Source organism: Aquarana catesbeiana, linkage group LG01 (genome assembly GCF_042186555.1).
Source record: "Aquarana catesbeiana isolate 2022-GZ linkage group LG01, ASM4218655v1, whole genome shotgun sequence".
NCBI lineage: Eukaryota > Metazoa > Chordata > Amphibia > Anura > Ranidae > Aquarana > Aquarana catesbeiana.
The window spans coordinates 629,023,060-629,044,867 of NC_133324.1; the positions used below are offsets into that span (position 1 = coordinate 629,023,060).

General features: G+C 45.6%; 1 protein-coding gene across 1 annotated transcript in view; it reads right to left on the bottom strand.

Moving 5' to 3' along the window:
- Positions 1-21,808, bottom strand: part of LOC141109804 (N-acylethanolamine-hydrolyzing acid amidase-like) — a 59,002-nt gene that overhangs the window by 17,601 nt on the left and 19,593 nt on the right. The gene's annotated exons all lie outside the window — the stretch shown is intronic.

Consider the following 21,808-nt stretch of genomic DNA (forward strand, 5'->3'; position numbering starts at 1 on the left):
CCACTTCAAAGTCACCCCCAATTAGTACAGGAACCTTTTTCTAAGTCGACCTGAGCGGCTCCGATTAGAACAGTCCCATTGCACTGAATGGAGCGTGACTTGTCTGGCGGTTTCTCATAACGGGAGAAAATCAGTGTTATGAACTCACCTACGCTGCGTTTGTTTCAAAACAGTTTAGCAGTGTTTTGAGTATGAACATTTATTTAGTTCATTGGTCAGAATTTTAATTTATTCTCGCCATTGAAACTATTAAACACTGAAGTGCTAAACGCGCCTAGTGTTGAAGGGCATTTAGGCATGTTTTTGCCAAATTTAGCATTTTTCTGTCAAAACACTCCTCTGCTGAATGCGATTCTTCTGCCTTCAGGAGAGGAGTGTTTTCCTGCTTCTAAACTCTTCTGCTTCTAAACTCTGGTAAAAGCCTATGTGTGCATGGACACATAGGCTTTTATTGAGTTGAGTTCAGGGGCTTTGGCAAAAAAACGCCAAAAGCTCCTAAACATGAGTTTAGGAGCAGCAGTGTGCATGAGTAAGTATGACCTAGCCCTTATGCCCTGTACACACGACTGGTTTTTCGGTCGGAATAAACTCTGAAGGTTGTTCCGACGGAATTCCGCTCAAGCTGTCTTGCATACACACGGTCACACCAAATTCCGGCCATCCAGAACGCGGTGACGTACAACACGTATGACGGGACTAGAAAACGGAAGTTCAATAGCCAGTATCCAATAGCTTCCGTCTCGTACTTGCTTCAGAGCATGCGTCGTCTTTGGTGCGTCGGAACAGCATACAGACAAGCGTTTTTTTCCGATAGTAATTTTTTCCATCGGAAAAATATAGAACATGTTCTCTATCTAAGTCCGTTTGAATTCTCAAAGGAAAAAGTCCGATTGGGCATACACACGGTCGGAATATACGATGAAGAGCTCCCATCGGACTCTATCTGTCAGAAATTCTGCTTGTGTGTACGCGGCATTAGTGTCCGCTACCCCTCCTTGCCAATCCACTGGCTTCCGATTTCCCAGCAAATAAAACTTAAAATACTAACAATGTGCAAAGCCATTTACAACTCTGCTCGAAGCTACCAGGCTTGTCTCAAAATTTTACCCAAACTGTCCTCTCCACTCCTCCCAAGACCTCCTGCTCTCTAGCTCCTTTTCTTCACTTCCCATGCTTATCTACAGGACTTCTCCAGAGCCTCTCCTATCCTCTGGAACTCTCTACCCCAATCTTTTCTGCAATCTCCTACTCTGTGCTTTTTTAGTTGATCCCAGAAAACTCAGCTCATCCCCCGCAGGCCACAGTTATTACCTTTTGTACCGCTTGCCCCTCCTTATTAGGTTGTAAGCTCTCAGAAACAGGGTCCTCCTAACTGTCTTGTATTGAATTATATTGTAACTGTACTGCCTCCCTTCATAATGTAAAGTGCTGCGCAAACTGTTTGTGCTATATAAATCCTGAACAATAATAATAATATTAATATTTTGCTGTTTGGCATTAAGTCTGATCTACCAGAACACCCAGATCATTATTGACCATTGACTCCCACAGTTGTACTCCTCCTGGAACATATGATGCATGCATTTTTTTAGCCCCCAAATGCATAACTTTACATTTATCAACATTAAACCTTATTTTCAACATACAGTAGCTGGCCAATCAAACGGTGCATTAGGGTCGGCTTGTAAGTTGGAGACATACTGTGAAGGAATTATTCCACTACATACAACACCAAAAACAGAAATGGTACTTTTATCCCAAACTCTATATAATTTACGGTATATATAGGTTAAAAAGTAAAGGTCCCAACACTGAACCTTGGGGTACGCCACTAATAACCTTAGACCATTCAGATTAAGTATCAATAATCATTACTCTCTGAAAATAGTCTTTTAGCCAATTTTCTACCCATTTAGAAACTGAATTTTCTAAGCCAATAGACTTTAACCATAGCTAGGTATAGACTAGGGATGAGCTTCGTGTTCGAGTCGAACCCATGTTCGACTCGAACATCGTCTGTTCGATCGTTCGCCGAATTGCGAACGATATGGGCCGTTCGCGCCAAATTCGTGTGGTGCGTCACGGCCCATAATTCACTGCGGCATCGCAGTGCATTACTGGCTGATGATTGGCCAAGCATGCACTATGACCCGCATGCTTGGCCAATCACAGCGCCGTCTGAACAGAGAGCCGTAATTGGCCAAAGCCAAGGAGGCTTTGGCCAATTATGGCTCAGGGGAGTTAGTACACGCCCCACACTATATAAGGCCGCCTGCACGGCGGCCCTGTGTAGTGTGTGTTCCGGCGTTGAAAGAGATAGATAGAGAGACAGTGTTATTTGATTTGAGTTAGATAGATTAGGCAGAACTGTCAGTCAGTTTAGCTGCACTTACAGTGTATTGTGTATATATATGCATCCCAGGTGTTGCATATATATATATATATATACACTGTATTCAGTTTAGCTACATCCGTTCCTGTTATCTTCCTACTGACAGGCAGGCTTGTCTTGTTACAGTATTTACAGCTACCTGAAGAAAATTACTGGTGTTCTTTTGATCCTATTAGTACCACAGTCAAGCAGCTAGACTATTTACAGTTAGTGCAGTGCGTCCTGCTCACAGTGTTCAGCTAGATCCGTTCCTGTTATCTTCCTACTGACAGGCAGGCTTGTCTTGTTACAGTATATACAGCTACCTGAAGAAAATTACTGGTGTTCTTTTGATCATATTAGTACCACAGTCAGGCAGCTAGACTATTTACAGTTAGTGCAGTGTGTCCTGCTCACAGTGTTCAGCTAGATCCGTTCCTGTTATCTTCCTACTGACAGGCAGGCTTGTCTTGTTACAGTATATACAGCTACCTGAAGAAAATTACTGGTGTTCTTTTTATCCTATTAGTACCACAGTCAGGCAGCTAGACTATTTACAGTTAGTGTAGTGAGACCTCTGCACAGTGTTCAGCTAAACCTACAAGTTAGTGGGGTGCGTCCTGCTCACAGTGTTCAGCTAAACCTACAAGTTAGTGTGGTGCGTCCTGCTCACAGTGTTCAGCTAAACCTACAAGTTAGTGGGGTGCGTCCTGCTCACAGTGTTCAGCTAAACCTACAAGTTAGTGCGGTGCGTCCTGCTCACAGTGTTCAGCTAAAACTACAAGTTAGTGGGGTGCGTGCTGCTCACAGTGTTCAGCTAAACCTACAAGTTAGTGGGGTGCGTCCTGCTCACAGTGTTCAGCTAAACCTACAAGTTAGTGGGGTGCGTCCTGCTCACATTGTTCAGCTAAACCTACAAGTTGGTGTAGTGAGACCTCTGCACAGTGTTCATCTAAAGCTACAAGTTAGTGCAGTGCGTCCTGCTCACAGTGTTCAGCTAAAACTACAAGTTAGTGCTGTGCGTCCTGCTCACAGTGTTCAGCTAAAAATACAAGTTAGTGCTGTGCGTCCTGCTCACAGTGTTCAGCTAAACCTACAAGTTGGTGAAGAGAGACCTCTGTACAGTGTTCATCTAAAGCTACAAGTTAGTGCAGTGCATCCTGCTCACAGTGTTCAGCTAAACCTACAAGTTGGTGTAGTGAGACCTCTGCACAGTGTTCATCTAAAGCTACAAGTTAGTGCAGTGCGTCCTGCTCACAGTGTTCAGCTAAAACTACAAGTTAGTGCTGTGCGTCCTGCTCACAGTGTTCAGCTAAAAATACATGTTAGTGCTGTGCGTCCTGCTCACAGTGTTCAGCTAAACCTACAAGTTGGTGTAGTGAGACCTCTGCACAGTGGTCATCTAAAGCTACAAGTTAGTGCAGTGCGTCCTGCTCACAGTGTTCAGCTAAAACTACAAGTTAGTGCTGTGCATCCTGCTCACAGTGTTCAGCTAAAACTACAAGTTAGTGTGGTGCGTCCACCTCACAGTGTTCAGCTAAACCTACAAGTTATTTTTTTGCGAGCTCTGCACAGTGTTCACCTAAAGCTACCTATAGAAGGTTGGTGGTGTTTTCCTGATCCTATCACTACCACAGGCAGCTAAAAAAGCTACAAGTTCGTTTTTTGCGAGCTCTGCACAGTGTTCAGCTAAAGCTACCTGTAGAAGGTTGGTGGTGTTCTCATACTACAGGCAGGCAGTTGATTTTGCTAGCTGCAGTATCAGTACATATATATATATATATCCCAGCTTAGTGCAGCTACAGGCCATTAGTATGTCTGGAAGGCCAAGAAGGAGAGGCAGACAGTCACAAGCCAATAAGAGAGGACAAGCAGGCTCTGTGTCTAGTGCTGGTCGTGGAGATGGTGCATCCTCATCAGCACGTGGCCGTGGGACACGCTTGGCCTTTTTTTCGGCAGCTGGCCGTGTTGAGCCGCAACATGCGGAAGACTTGGTCGAGTGGATGACCAAGCCGTCCTCATCCTCTCTCACCCATGCCCAGGGTACTTTGTCTGGCAAAGCAGCGGCCTTTTCCCTCGGCTCGGGCATGTAATTACAATTTTTGATGCAATACTTTGCAGCAGGGCTCATTTCAGCATTCCAAATAGAGTATCTGTGAGGGGTTGCAGTGTTGTGGCACCAGCACCAGTGCCTAAGGCCCAATTTTTCTGCCCCTGTTTAACAGGGGCGTGTAATTACAATTTTTGATGCAATACTTTGCAGCAGGGCTTGTTCCTGCGTTCCAACTAGAGTATCTGTGAGGGGTTGCAGTGTTGTGGCACCAGCACCAGTGCCTAAGGCCCAATTTTTCTGCCCCTCTTTAACAGGGGCGTGTAATTACAATTTTTGATGCAGTACTTTGCAGCAGGGCTCGTTCCTGCGTTCCAACTAAAGTGTCTGTGAGGGGTTGCAGTGTTGTGGCACCAGCACCAGTGCCTAAGGCCTAATTTTTCAGCCCCTGTTCAACAGGGGCATGTAATTACAATTCTTGATCTAATATTTCACAGAAGGGCCCATTTCTGCACCCACCAAGAGTGAGTGAGGACTTACAGTGTTGTGGCACCAGCACCACCACCACCAAAGGCCCAATTTTTCTGCCCCTGTTCAACAGGGGCATGTAATTACAATTCTTGATCTAATATTTCACAGCAGGGCCCTGTGAGGGCTTACAGTGTTGTGGCCACAACAACACCTAAGGCCCAAATTTCTGCTGATTATATAGGGCAGGCCCCTACTTTCAAACATCTAACTTACAAACGACTCCTACTTGCAAGCGGAAGGAGACAACAGGAAGTGAGATGAAATCTACCCCTAGGAAGGGAAATTCTCTCCTGTAAGAGTTAATATGGGAAAAACATTTCTCCTTTCCACTGATGCTTTCCAATCCTTGTTCCACAAAAAAACCCAAATTTTCAAAAAACATTTGTCATTGGGACAAAAAGTGAGGTGAAATCTTCTGAAGAGGAGGAAAGACAGCAAAAAAAATGTCACAGGGGTGATAACCCTTCCCTATGTTTTCCAAAAAGCTTAAAAAAGATTTTTTGGCTGGAGCTAAACACGTTAAAAATGTACCCGTTCAAAATTACAAACAGATTCTACTTAACAACAAACCTACAATCCCTGTCTTGTTTGCACCGCCTGTATACTGCTGCTCAGAGTATATAGGGTCTGGTGGCCCCACACCTTTCCTTATTTTAATTTGGGTGTGGGGTTTAAGACCCAAAGGGCCTGGTAATGGACTGGGGGGTACCCATGCCGTTTGTCTCACTGATTTTCATCCATATTGCCAGGACCGGACATTACATTAAACACGCAAGCAGTTTTAAATGAGATTTTTTCCTTTAAAAATGACATTTGGTGCAGGGACTGTTCTAAACACGGGAAACACACGCCACTTTACAGGCATACTATAGACACCCCCCAGGTACGATATTTAAAGGAATATTTCACTTTTTTTTTTTTTTACTTTAAGCATCATTAAAATCACTGCTCCCGAAAAACGGCCGTTTTTAAAAGTTTTTTTTGCATTGATACATGTCCCCTGGGGTAGGACCTGGGTCCCCAAACCCTTTTTAGGACAATACCATGCAAATTAGCCTTTAAAATGAGCACTTTTGATTTCGAACGTTCGAGTCCCATAGACGTCAATAGGGTTCTAACGTTCGTGCGAATTTTCGGTCCGTTCGCAGGTTCTGGTGCGAACCGAACCGGGGGGTGTTTGGCTCATCCCTAGTATAGACTAATAGATTTTCGAACAAAGATTTGTAAAAGAATTCTCAGTACATTCAATGGTTTAATATTTGATTTTGGATTCAATGTAATTTCCTGAATAAAAACCCACATACATTGTTGCTGTGGTTGAAAACAAAAGTTGATTTCACCTCACTAAGACTTAGAAGATCGAAAACACATTCTTTTAGCTAAAATTTTAGTTTGAACATCTACTAGTGTATACCCAATTTTACACATTAGTTCAGCTCAACTGCTTAACCACTTGAGCCCCGGACCATTATGCTGCCTAAGGACCAGAGGTCTTTTTCCAATTTGGCACTACGTCGCTTTAACTGCTAATTGTGCGGTCATGCAATGCTGTACCCAAACAAAATTTGCGTCCTTTTCTTCCCACAAATAGAGCTTTCTTTTGATGGTATTTGATCACCTCTGCGGTTTTTATTTTTTGTGCTATAAACGGAAAAAGACCGAAAATTTTGAAAAAAAATGATATTTTCTACTTTTTGTTATAAAAAAAATCCAATAAACTCAATATTTATTGGTTTGCGCAAAAGTTATAGCGTCTACAAACTAGGGTACATTTTCTGGAATTTACACAGCTTTTAGTTTATGACTGCCTATGTCATTTCTTGAGGTGCTAAAATGGCAGGGCAGTACAAAACACCCCTAAATGACCCCATTTTGGAAATTAGACACCCCAAGGAAATTGCTGAGAGGCATGTTGAACCCATTGAATATTTATTTTTTTTGTCCCAAGTGATTGAATAATGACAAAAAAAAAAAAAAAAAATTTTTACAAAAAGTTGTCACTAAATGATATATTGCTCACACAGACCATGGGCCTATGTGGAATTGCACCCCAAAATACATTCAGCTGCTTCTCCTGAGTACAGGGATACCACATGTGTGGGACTTTTTGGGAGCTTAGCCGCGTACGGGGCCCCGAAAACCAATCACCGCCTTCAGGATTTCTAAGGGTGTAAATATTTGATTTCACTCTTCACTGCCTATCACAGTTTCGGAGGCCATGGAATGCCCAGGTGGCACAAAACCCCCCCAAATGACCCCATTTTGGAAAGTAGACACCCCAAGCTATTTGCTGAGAGGCATGTTGAGTCCATGGTATATTTTATATTTTGATACAAGTTGCGGGAAAGTGACACATTTTTTTTTTTTTTTTGCACAAAGTTGTCACTAAATTATATATTACTCACACAGGCCATGGGCATATGTGGAATTGCACCCCAAAATACATTTAGCTGCTTCTCCTGAGTATGGGGATACCACATGTGTGGGACTTTTTGGGAGCCTAGCCACGTACGGGGCCCCGAAAACCAATCACCGCCTTCAGGATTTCTAAGGGTGTAAATTTTTGATTTCACTCTTCACTGCCTATCACAGTTTCAGAGGCCATGGAATGCCCAGGTGGCACAAACCCACCCCAAATGACCCCATTTTGGAAAGTAGACACCCCAAGCTATTTGCTGAGAGGCATGGTGAGTATTTTGCAGCTCTCATTTGTTTTTGAAAATGAAGAAAGACAAGAAAAAACATTTTTTTTTTCTTTTTTCAATTTTCAAAACTTTGTGACAAAAAGTGAGGTCTGCAAAATACTCACTATACCTCTCAGCAAATAGCTTTGGGTGTCTACTTTCCAAAATAGGGTCATTTGGGGGGGTTTTGTGCCACCTGGGTATTCCATGGCCTCCGAAACTGTGATAGGCAGTGAAGAGTGAAATCAAAAATTCACGCCCTTAGAAAGCCTGAAGGCAGTGCTTGGTTTTCGGGGTCCCGTACGCGGCTAGGCTCCCAAAAAGTCTCACACATGTGGTATCCCCGTACTCAGGAGAAGCAGCAGAATGTATTTTGGGGTGTAATTTCACATATTCCCATGGCATGTTTGAGCAATATATCATTTAGTGACAACTTTGTGCAAAAAAAAAAAAAAAAAATTTGTCTCTTTCCCGCAACTTGTGTCACAATATAAAATATTCTATGGACTCGACATGACTCTCAGCAAATAGCTTGGGGTGTCTACTTTCCAAAATGGGGTCATTTGGTGGGGTTTTGAACTGTCCTGGCATTTTATGCACAACATCTAGAAGCTTATGTCACACATCACCCACTCTTCCAACCACTTGAAGACAAAGCCCTTTCTGACACTTTTTGTTTACATGAAAAAGTTTTTTTTTTTTGCAAGAAAATTACTTTGAACCCCCAAACATTATATATTTTTTTTAAAGCAAATGCCCTACAGATTAAAATGGTGGGTGTTTCATTTTTTTTTTCACACAGTATTTGCGCAGCGATTTTTCAAACGCATTTTTTGGGGAAAAAACACACTTTTTTAAATTTTAATGCACTAAAACACACTATATTGCCCAAATGTTTGATGAGATAAAAAAGATGATCTTAGGCCGAGTACATGGATACCAAACATGACATGCTTTACAATTGCGCACAAACGTGCAGTGGCAACAAAGTAGATACATTTTTAAAAGCCTTTACAGGTTACCACTTTAGATTTACAGAGGAGGTCTACTGCTAAAATTACTGCCCTCGATCTGACCTTCGCGGTGATACCTCACATGCATGGTGCAATTGCTGTTTATGTTTGACGACAGACCTCCGCTAGCGTTCGCCTTAGCGCGAGAGCAGGGGGCAACAGGGGTGCTTTTTTTTTTTTTTTTTTTTTTCTTTATTATTTTTTTGCTTTTTTATCTTATTTTTAAACTGTCCCTTTCATTTTTTTTTAAATCATTTTTATTGTTATCTCAGGGAATGTAAATATCCCCTATGATAGCAATAGGTAGTGACAGGTACTCTTTTTTGAAAAAATTGGGGTCTATTATACCCTAGATCTCTCCTCTGCCCTCAAAGCATCTGACCACACCAAGATCGGTGTGATAAAATGCTTTCCCAATTTCCCAATGGCGCTGTTTACATCCGGTGAAATCTAAGTCATGAAATGCTCGTAGCTTCCGGTTTCTTAGGCCATAGAGATGTTTGGAGCCACTCTGGTCTCTGATCAGCTCTATGGTCAGCTGGCTGAATCACCGGCTGCATTCTCAGGTTCCCTGTTGAGACAGGAGAGCCAGAAAAAAACACGGAAGATGGTGGGGGGGGGCATTCCCTCTCACGGCTTGTAAAAGCAGTCTAGAGGCTAATTAGCCGCTAGGATTGCTTTTACATGAAAGCCGACTGCTGGCTGAAAAGAATGATACCAAGATGATACCTAAACCTGCAGGCATCATTCTGGTATAACCACTCAAAGTCGTGAATGGTGTACCTGAAGACAAAAAAATGGTTAACAATAAAGCACAGTAAACGGTAAAGTATAAAAAATTGCATACCTGAAAAGCAAACATGATAAAACATAATAACAATAAAACATTGCAGAATAGAATACAGTAAAAAAGAGCAGAACAATAGACAGAGAGAATATAGAGAGAGAACAATAAAACGACAACTATTTTTTTTTATTATATATTTTTTTTTTTACACTTTTTTTGTAACTAACTTTTATAACTGTAACCGGTTCCAGGTTCGGGTCTCTCAAAATGCGATGGCATCTTGGGAGACCCTGTGAAAGTGTGTCCTAGTCTGTGCAGTGCTGTACCCTACGCTAATACTCAACTAGTTAATGGTAGCGTTCAAAACATTCACCAATGCAAAGACCAGGATTGTCAGGACAGGAGGGACAATAATAGCAGGTGTCACGCCTATATCCGCGCTTGCTGCAGACACGGCATCTTTTTTGGGGGGGTTCGTTGGGTAGGGGTACTCGGGAGGACATAAAGAAAATGTCTCTCATGCAGCCGACTGCATTTGGTTGGGGATGTGAATGGGGGAAGTATGGGTGCTGCAGAAGCGGTGGGTTCCCAATTAGGATTGGCAAATGCAGCAGGAAGGGCACTATGGGCATGACGGGCCTGTGTTTGTCTTTTTGGTGGCAGCGGGACACTACTTGTGCTTGCCACCTCACCAGCTTGAACTGCACTTATGGGACTCGCCACGTCACCAAGTGTTACTGCAGTGCTGGTTTGACTACGACCGGGGTGTACTAGGCCACTGGTGCTTGCCAGTTCACCAAAACGCTACCAAAAAAACTGTTAGCGATCGCAGGGATCAGGCCTGACTCTGCGAACGCTGCAGTTATACGTTTAGTGTTTTGTAAGTGACAGTGATCGATCGATACTGCACTTGGGTGGGCTGGGCTGGGCCGGGCGGAGGGGCAAAACGCAGGTGCTAGCAGGTATCTGGGCTGATCCCACTAACACTGCATTTTTGGGAACCCTAAACTGCTGGGGACGCTAGTATAGATCTGATCGGATCAGATATTGATCCGATCAGATACTATACCACTGAGGGAGGTGTATGCTGCGTGCGTGGGTGTTAGCGGTACTGGCACTAACCTGACGCTGCTTGGGGCTGGTGCTTGCCAGTTCACCAAAATGCTACCAAAAAAACTGTTAGCGATCGTAGGGATCAGGCCTGACTCTGCGAACGCTGCAGTTATGCATTTAGTGTTTTGTAAGTGTCAGTGATCGATCGATACTGCACTTGGGTGGGCTGGGCTGGGCCGGGCGGGGGGGCAAAACGCAGGTGCTAGCAGGTATCTGGGCTGATCCCGCTAACACTGCGTTTTTGGGAACCCTAAACTGCTGGGGACGCTAGTATAGATCTGATCGGATCAGATATTGATCCATTCAGATACTATACCACTAAGGGAGGTGTACAGTGCGTGCGTGGGTGTTAGCGGTACTGGCGCTAATCTGACGCTGCCTGGGGCGACGCATATCACCGCCGGGCGATCAGGGGGCTAAACCTTTATTCGGTAATAAACGGCGGGTGCCCTGACACTATAAAAAATAAACGAACTAACCAGCGTCACCCGTAACACTTATACGGTGATCAGTGGTGAAAGGGTTAACTAGGGGGCAATCAAGGGGTTAAAACATTTATTAGGTAGTATATGGGGGTCCCTGTCGCTATAAAACGCTGACGGCGAACCTAAATATTTACCTCCCTAACTAGCGTCACCAGCGACACTAATACAGCGATCAGAAAAATGATCGCTTAGTGACACTGGTGATGGGGGATGATCAAGGGGTTAAAACTTTATTAGGGGGGGTTAGGGGGGTACCCTAGACCTAAAGGGGGCTAACAGTAACTGTCCCACCACAGTAACTGTCACAAACTGAAACCATGCAGTAATCAGAAAAAAAAAACAAAAAACTGCTTGGTGTCAGTTTGTGACGGGGGGGGGGTGATTGGGGGGTGATCGGGGGGGCGATCGGGGGTGTTTTGTGTGCCTGGCATGTTCTACTGTGTGTGTAGTGTTTGTGCGCTCACATTGATGTCTTCTCTCCTCGGCGCCGGAACGGAAAATAACAAGCCGAGGAGAGATGACATAATTTCCTTTGCTGCTGTTTAGCATACAGCAGCAAAGGAATGTTCCCATTGGCCGGCGGCGATCGTGAGGGGGGGCCATGAACGGATGGCCTCCACCTCAGCTCCGATCGCCGGGGGACAAAAGAGGACCGCCTCGGGCACCGGGGGGGGGTCCGATCGGACCCCCCACCCGCGGGAGGCAAATCACGTGTATGTACGTGATTTTGCCTGCCCGTGCCGCCTTGCTGACGTACATCGGCGTGAGGCGGTCCTTAAGTGGTTAACCACTTCAGCCCCGGAAGGATTTACCCCCTTCCTGACCAGAGCACTTTTTACAATTTGGCACTGCATCGCTTCAACTGCTAATTGCGCGGTCATGCAATGCTGTACCCAAACGAAATTTGCGTCCTTTTGTTCCCACAAATAGAGCTTTCTTTTGATGGGGTTTGATCACCTCTGCGGTTATTATTTTTTGCGCTATAAACGGAAAAAGACCGAACATTTTCTACTTTTTGTTATAAAAAAAATCCAATAAACTCAATTTTAGTCATACATTTAGTCCAAAATGTATTCAGCCACATGTCTTTGGTAACAAAAATGTCAATAAGCGTATAGTTATTGGTTGCGCAAAAGTTATAGCGTCTACAAACTAGGTACATTTTCTGGAATTTACACAGCTTTTAGTTTATGACTGCTTATCTCGTTTCTTGAGGTGCTAAAATGGCAGGGCAGTACAACCCCCCCCCCCCAAATGACCCCATTTTGGAAAGTAGACATGCCAAGGAAATTGTTGAGAGGCATGTTGAGCCCATTGAATATTAATTTTTTTTGTCCCTAGTGATTGAATAATGACAAAAAAAAAATTTACAAAAAGTTGTCACTAAATGATATATTGCTCACACAGGCCATGGGCATATGTGGAATTGCACCCCAAAATACATTTAGCTGCTTCTCCTGAGTATGGGGATACCACCCGCGTACGGGGCCCCGAAAACCAAGCACCGCCTACAGGATTTCTAAGGGCGTAAATTTTTGATTTCACTCCTCACTACCTATCACAGTTTTGAAGGCTATAAAATGCCAGGACAGTTCACCCCCCCCCCCCCCAATGACCCCATTTTGGAAAGTAGACACCGCAAGCTATTTGCTGAGAGGCATGTTGAGTCCATGGAATATTTTATATTTTGCCACAAGTTGCGGGAAAATGACAAACTTTTATTTATTTTTTTGTACAAAGTTGTCACCTATCACAGTTTCGGAGGTCATAAAATGCCAAGATGGCACAACCCCCCCCCCAAATGACCCCATTTTGGAAAGTAGACACCCCAAGCTATTTGCTGAGGGGCATGGTGAGTATTTTGCTGCTCTCATTTGTTATTGAAAATGAAGAAAGAAAAGAAAAATGTTTTTTTTTTCTTTTTTCAATTTTCAAAACTTTGTGACAAAAAGCGAGGTCTGCAAAATACTCACTATACCTCTCAGCAAATAGCTTGGGGTGTCTACTTTCCAAAATCGGGTCATTTGGAGGGGGGGGGGGGGTTGTGCCTTCTGGGCATTCCATGGCCTCCGAAACTGTGATAGGCAGTGAGGAGTGAAATCAAAAATTTACACCCTTAGAAACCCTGAAGGCGGTGCTTGGTTTTTGGGGTCCTGTATGCGGCTAGGCTCCCAAAAAGTCTCACACATGTGGTATCCCCGTACTCAGGAGAAGCAACAGAATGTATTTTGGGGTGTAATTTTACATATTCCCATGGCATGTTTGAGCAATATATCATTTAGTGACAACATTGTGCAAAAAAAAAAAAAATTGTCTTTTTCCCGCAACTTGAGTCACAATATAAAATATTCCATGGACTCGACATGCCTCTCAGCAAATAGCTTGGGGTGTCTACCTTCCAAAATGGGGTTATTTGGGGGGGGGTTTGAACTGTCCTGGCATTTTATGCACAACATTTAGAAGCTTATGTCACACATCACCCACTCTTCTAACCACTTGAAAACAAAGCCCTTTCTGACACTATTTGTTTACATGAAAAAATATTTTTTTTTTTGCAAGAAAATTACTTTGAACCCCCAAACATTATATATATTTTTTAAAGCAAAGGCCCTACAGATTAAAATGGGGCCTTTTTCACACAGTATCTGCGCGGCGATTTTTCAAACGCATTTTTTTGGGAAAAAGCACACTATATTGCCCAAATATTTGATGAAATAAAAAAGATGATCTTAGGCCGAGTACATGGATACCAAACATGACATGCTTTAAAATTGCGCACAAACGTGCAGTGGCGACAAACTACATACATTTTTAAAAGCCTTTAAAAGCCTTTACAGGTTACCACTTTAGATTTACAGAGGAGGTCTACTGCTAAAATTACTGCCCCCGATCTGACCTTCGCGGTGATACCTCACATGCATGGTGCAATTGATGTTTACATTTGACGCCATACCAACGCTTGCGTTCGCCTTTGCGCGAGAGCAGGGGGGACAGGGGTGCTTTTTTTTTTTTTTTTACTTTATTATTTTATTATTATATGCTAGGGAATGTAAATATCCCCTATGATAGCAATAGATAGTGACAGGTACTCTTTTTTGAAAAAAAATGGGGTTTATTAGACCCTAGATCTCTCCTCTGCCCTCAAAGCATCTGACCACACCAAGGTCAGTGTGATAAAATGCTTTCCCAATTTCCCATTGGCGCTGTTTACATCTGGCGAAATCTAAGTCATGAAATGCTCGTAGCTTCCGGTTTCTTAGGCCATAGAGATGATTGGAGCCATTCTGGTCTCTGATCAACTCTATGGTCAGCTGGCCGAATCACCGGCTGCATTCTCAGGTTCCCTGTTGGTACAGGAGAGCCAGAGAAAAACATGGAAGATGGTGGGAGGGGGGACATTCCCTCCCACTGCTTGTAAAAGCAGTCTAGAGGCTAATTACCCGCTAGCATTGCTTTTACATGAAAGCCGACCGCTGGCTGAAAAGAATGATGCCAAGATGCCTAAACCTGCAGGCATCATTCTGGTATAACCACTCTAATTCCAGCAACATACCAGTACGTTGCTGGTCCTTGTTGGGCATATATTGTAATCTTTTTTTTCATGCAGCTTGTGGGCTGAACGAAAAAAAGAGATTGATTGATTGGTGGGTATGCCCACCATTAGAATACCTCCCTTCATCCACCCACTTCTAATGATGGGCATACATGCACCATTTATATATGCCGAAGCATGGGGGCATCCATCCCAAAAGTTAGGAGCAGATCGCTCATCTGCCCCTGCTGCCCCCATGCTTCGGCATATATCACCTCCGACAGTGCTGGAGTCACGGCTTTATGTATCGTGGGAGCAAACACTGTTGCTGTCAAGATAAATAAATCCGCGCTGCATCTGAAGACAAAAAAATGGTTAACAATAAAACACAGTAAACAGTAAAGTATCAAAAATTGCATACCTGAAAAGCAAACATGATAAAACATAAAAATCAATAAAACATTGCAGAATAGAATACAGTAAAAAAGAGCAGAACAATAGAGAGAGAATAGAGAGAGAGAGAACAATAAAATGACAACTATTTTTGTTTTTTTTATTTCATATATGTTTTGTGTTTTTTTTTTTACACTTTTTTTGTAACTGTAACTTTTATAACTGTAACCGGTTCCAGGTTCGGGTCTCTCAAAATGCCATGGCATCTTGGGAGACCCTGTGAAAGTGTGCCTAGTCTGTGCAATGCTGTACCCTACACTAACACTCAACTAGTGTATGGTAGCATTCAAAACATTCATCAATGCAAAGACCAGGATTGTCAGGACAGGAGGGACAATAATAGCGGGTGTCACGCCTATATCCGCGCTTTCTGCAGACACAACATCTTTTTTGGGGGGATTCGTTGGGTAGGGGTACTCGGGAGGACATAAAGAAAATGCCTCTCATGCAGCCGACTGCATTTGGTTGGGGATGTGAATGGGGGAAGTACGGGTGCTGCAGAAGTGGTGGGTTCCCAATGACGGGCCTGTGTCTTCTTCTTGGTGGCAGCGGGACACTACTTGTGCTTGCCACCTCACCAGCTTGAACTGCACTTATGGGACTCGCCACGTCACCAAGTGTTACTGCAGTGCTGGTTTGACTACGACCGGGGTGTACTAGGCCGCTGGTGCTTGCTAGTTCATCAAAACGCTACCAAAAAAACTGTTAGCGATCGCAGGGATCAGGCCTGACTCTGCGAACGCTGCAGTTATGTGGTTAGTATTTTGTAAGTGACAGTGATTGATCGATACTGCACTTGGGTGGGCTGGGCCGGGCGGAGGGGCAAAACGCAGGTGCTAGCAGGTATCTGGGCTGATCCCGCTAACACTGCATTTTTGGGAACCCTAAACTGCTGGGGACGCTAGTATAGATCTGATCGGATCAGATATTAATCCGTTCAGATACTATACCACTAAGGGAGGTGTATGGTGCGTGCGTGGGTGTTAGCGATACTGGCGCTAACCTGATGCTGCCTGGGGCGACGCAGACCCTATTTGACCCTAAAACCTAACTTATATCACCGTCAGGCGATCAGGGGGCTAAACCTTTATTAGGTAATAAACGGCGGGTGCCCTGACACTATAAAAAATAAACTAACTAACCAGCGTCACCCGTAACAGTTATACGGTGATCACTGGTGAAAGGGTTAACTAGGGGGCAATCAAGGGGTTAAAAACGTTATTAGGTAGTATATGGGGGTCCCTGACGTTATGAAACGCTGACGGCGAACCTATATATTTACCTCCCTAGCTAGCGTCACCAGTGACATTATTACGGCGATCAGAAAAACGATCGCTTAGTGACACTGGCGACGGGGGGTGATCAAGGGGTTAAAACTTTATTAGGGGGGTACCCTAGACCTAAAGGGGGCTACCACTAACTGCCCTACCACTTCTAACTGTCACAAACTGACACCAATGCAGTAATCAGAAAAAAAAACTGCTATTGGTGTCACTGTGACGGGGGGGGGGGGGTGATTAGGGGGTGATGGGGGGTGTAAAGTGTGCCTGGTGTGTTTTACTGTAAGTGTATGTGTTGGTGCACTTACTTGATGTCTCCTCTCCTCGGCGCCGGAACGGAAAATACCGAGCCGAGATGACATCACTTCCTCTGCCGCTGTTTACTATACAGCAGCAGAGGAAGATTCTCATTCGTTGGGAGCGATCGCGAGGGGGTGGCCACGAATGAGTGGTCTCCCCCTCAGCCTGGATCGCTCCCCTAACGATGCCGACCGCCTCGGGCACCCGCGGGAGGCAGATCACGTACCAGGTACGTGATTTTGCCTGCCCGTGCCATTCTGCCTCAGTATATCTGCGTTAGGCGGTCGGCAAGTGGTTAAGGATACGTTGGTGTAACCCATCTGGTCCAGGAGATTTATTCACACTTATATAATTTTTGAGCCATCATGGTCCTTTTAGGGCTATGTCAATACTATCTCAATTGAGCTCCTTAATTTTCTTCTTTTATATACACCTGTAGCGGTACTCCCGTAGAAGCTGCTGAGTGTTGTGGGCCTGCCCAGCTAGGCACACGCTTTTCTCTCACTCAGAGACAAGAAAGCAGTCCTTGCACTTGTTTTTATGTTTTTATTGAGGGAGATTAAAGTTGGATAGGGATGGGGACTTATGAGATGCCCAGGTAATCAAAACATCAGCCAGGCCCAAAGCAACTGCCCGAGCCACCACAATCCTCTAGGCTGGCTCTGCACCCATCCCAGACTGCTCCATCCCAGTCCTCCCGATTGAGTGAACACTCACCAGCCTTCTTGGCTGTTTCTGTGAAACTCCTGGAGACTTGCCCAGCAGTGTTCTCCCGCTGCGCACTCTTGCTCCTGTGCCTCCTGTCCAGGAGACCTCCACCTTTTCTTTGAGGGCCCCGTCTGCACCCGAGCCCAGGCCCAAGGTCACCCCCCCAGACTGGGGTCCCTCAAAGGCCCGGACAGCCTAACACTCCATCTCCACTCTTCCACCTGATCAACTCCTCCCCAGCTGGGTATTTAAGGAGGCCTGCCCCCTGCCAATCCAAGCTGGGGATTAGTCAGGGCTCCTTAGAACAGGAAATGGGAGAAAAAACACAATGTTAAAGTGGATAGTTCTCTTTGGAGTTCCTGATGGAAGGGGCCCCTCCCCGGACTGACAGGCTCCTTAAAGAGTTCAAATGAAGATCAAACCTCACCCACAGTGTCCTTCAATAGGAAAGGTCCATCCATTGGGCACAACATAGGGTGGCAGGCCGGTCTGATCCTGCAAAGTAAGGGAGAGAAGGAACACACATACTCTGCAACCTTCACAGCAGTCTATGTGGACATTTTAAAGGTGGGCTGTGCACACCAACAGTACCTCACGTTTAGAAATGTGGGTCAGGCAGTCTCTTCCTACCTCCCCCTTTCTCCCTGATGGAGACTATGTGACTCCTCGTAGGCCGTCCTGCCTTCACGATTATCACCCGGTCTTTGTGAATTGCTCTCCCCAGCCGCCATTCAATCCGAATGTCCTCAAAGCGGGCCCAGGTCTCCTCACACTCTGGCACCCGCAAAGGCTTGGGAATGTGCAAATACTCCCAAACCAGGTCATCCTCCCACTCTTCCCAGGAGTTCTCGATGTCCATGGTCTGGGGAGGGACATAAGGATAGTCCATACCCCACTCCAGAGCAACTTTGCGCTGAACCTCTCTCTGGAACCGGGAAAACCTGGGCAGTTCTCTGGGCTTTCCTTTTCCAGGCAGGACACAAGCATTCGGGGCCCTCTTGAGTTGTCTGCTACTGATGGGGGTTCCTGCAGCTTCTTCGGTTTCCCCAGAAAAGTCTGGCTCTTCTCCTCCTGCAGATTGGACCTCTGGGACCTGGGAACCTCCTGTCTCCCATTCCTCTTCTGAGCTGCTACTAGGAGATGACCACTCTGCTAATCTTTCCAGGGACCCAAACTCCACCAGCAGTCTGGGGGATCCCCAATCTATGGCCCTACCTTCGCATTCCCCTTCTGGCTCACCTGGGGGCGCATTCCCTTCCAACAATGGCTTCCAGATAGGGATAGCAAGGAGCATAGCAGGGACTGGTATTTCAGGGACATTATCTGGCTCCTGCATGGCAGTACTCAGTTACCAGGCCGCATGCCACAGCAGACTCCTCTTTCCTTATGTCACTTGTCTTCGCAGGGGAGTCACCAGGCTCAGACTCCACCCCGCCTTTTGGTGATGACTTCAGGCCCGCTCCGGCCTTTCGGGATGTCTGCGGCTGCACGCGACAGTCCTGAGTGCAGGTCCACATTGTAGTACTGTGGCTCCTGCTGGCTGGATGTAAGCCAGATAAGCATTTTGCCACAATGACCGCACCGGATCCAGGCACTGACCACCACAGTCGGTATCTGGCATTCTGGACACAGCCAGCACAATCGCTACATCCCATTGATCATCTCGAGGGCAAATCCCCCGCGATGCTCCAACTGGAGCAAGGCTCCTGCATGTCAGGCAACCAGGTCAGTGCTGGGTATACACGACCACCCTCCGCCATCTTGCTCCTCTGCCTCGTGTTGTCTGTTAGCAGGGAACGCTGGGTCTCCTCTAGGGCGCGGCACTGCCCCCTTGCTTTAAGAAAGGCTGGCGTCTGTGAAACTGGTAGGCAGACCCCTCCCCAGCGTGCTTCTGTAACCCTTTGTTAGACAAACTGAAGGCTGCAGGCATGCTGAAACTAGCAAGACTTGTCCAGGCATGTCGCCCGGCACCGGCTGTGCCCGAGCAACTGGGAGCAGATGACCACTGACTTTTCCGGGGGTTGCCAGTAGCAACAATAAAGTTTATAGCCCATGGGCTGCACAGTGGTGTAGTGGGTAGCACTTTCACCTAGCAGTAAGAAGGGTCACTGGTTCAAATCCCAACCACGACACTACCTGCCTGGAGTTTGCATGTTCTCCCTGTGCCTGTGTGGGTTTCCTCTGGGTACTCTGGTTTCCTCCCATGCTCCAAAGACATGCTGGTAGGTTAATTGGATCCTGTCTAAATTGTCCCTAGTGTGTATAAATGTGAGTTAGGGACCTTAGATTGTAAGCTCCTTGAGGGTAGGGACTGATGAGAATGTACAATGTATATGTAAAGCGCTGCATAAATTGACAGCGCTATATAAGTACCTGAAATAAATAAAAATAAAATAAAATGCCTCACTGCAAGGAACACTTCTAGCACAATCCCGCCCGCAGGCACCCGCAGGCTGACCCCAATCACCATGATCGCAACAGTAGACACTTCCAGGCACACTTTACTGTTCAAAGCAGGAGTTTGAAGCATAAGTTCAGAATGTCCAGCAATAGCAGAATGCTGGACATATTTGTAATCCATGGGCGTGGTTGCCCGCCATGGTTGCCAATGGTGACAGCACATGGTAAAAGTTACTGAATTGCAGGTTTAAAGCATAAGTGTCTGTCCCAGCCGCGGGTGGAGCAACTGGGTAAGCAGGTAGCAACAATTTGAACTTGAAGGCAGCTCCCGTTGGTTGGTACCCCCATAGGAGCTGCTGAGTGTTCTGGTCAGTCTGTCACCCTGCCCAGTCAGGCACACGCTTTTCTCTCACTCAGACAAAAAAGCAGTCCTCGCACTTGTTTTTATTGAAGTAGATTAAATTTGGATAGGGATGGGGACTTATGAGATAATCAGGTAATAAAAACATCAGAAATTGGGACTTCTATATACATCACAGTATATACATTCTCCTCTTCTCCTCCTGCACATCACTTCCTTTCTTTCCAGAGTATCACTCCTAACTCCTGCACATCGCTTTCTTTCTTCCATGCTCCAGACTAGCTAGCACTGTAGGCCTGACACTGGCTCAGCCTGGCCCAAAGCAAAGGCCCTTAACAGGCAGAGACCTCAGGCATCTATAATGTCGCAAAATAGAAAAGTCCCAGTGCTAGCTGTCCCTGTGGCTACTGCTCCCAGTACCACTTCTTCAGGCACTGCCAGCCCTCCTGGCTGCAGCTGCCCCTTTCCCCTGCCGTGCCACCACAATCCTCCAGACTGGCTCTGCAGTGTATGCACCCATCCCAGACTGCTCCATCCTAGTCCTCTCAGGTGTGCCTCCCAGTCCTCCTGATTGTGTGAACACTCACCAGCCCTCTTGGCTGTCTCTGTGGAACTCCTGGAGACTTGCCCGGCAGTGTTCGTCCGCTGTCCCCTCTTGCTCCTCCTGTGACTCCTGTCCAGGACACCTCCACGTTTTCTTAGAGGGCCCTGTCTGCACCTGAGCTCAGGCCCAAGGTCACCCCCCCCCCGACTGGGGAGCATCTCAAAGGCCCAGACAGCCTAACACGCCATCTCTACTTTTCCACCCGATCAACTCCTCCTCAGCCAGGCTGACCCAGGGTATTTAAGGAGGCCTGCCCCCTGCCAATCAAAGTTGGGGATTGGTCAGGGCTCCTTAGAATACCCCAGGTGGCTCCACCTCCCCCCTCCACATCTCCTTCCAGAAAGTACCAGAACCATCTGTAAAGAAGTGGGACACCACCTGTGAGTCACCCAACACTACTCTGAGGCACTCCCAACCCAGATCACCAGAACACACCCAGGCTTGGCTGCCAGCCAAGCCTAGAATTGTACCTGTCCTAAAAAAAACAAAAAAACACTTTACTCTCCTAGCACACTAGAGGGTACTACACACAGAACTGAAGATATTTAATACATTTTTCACCACCTTTTATTCAATTTGAATTTTTGTGGGCTTGATTTCTTTTTTACATATTTTGTTATATTCTTTGAAACTTTCAAATGATGGTAATGTTCCTTTATTGTTATATTTTTAAATCCCATTTTCTTATTCTTTATGGTTAATTTAACTTTGGACCTATTGCCCATGGGAATATATATAGATAGATATACTTTATTGTCAGTTATATACATACAACAAAATTTTTCCGGGTACTCTTTACAGCAGCAATAAAACATTTCTCAACTGTATACTATATATACTGTATACTGAATATACTCTATTTTGCAACGTATTTGCATACAGTTGAAACATTCCTATTTCTGCTCTGTGCTTTTCATGACAATATTCCCTCCCAATCTAAAGCCCAGTACACACAAGCCAAATGCTGGATGAAATTGGCCGGCTCAATAAAAACCAGCTGACATTCTGCCTGTGTGTAAGGCAGCCAGTCCGACAGAAGCTGGCCGTTTGGCAGACATCTGTCGGACGAGCATGCCGGAAAACCAGCAGCCAACCAGCTCCCGATTAGGGCTCTTAGCCAATGGCTGAGAACGCTG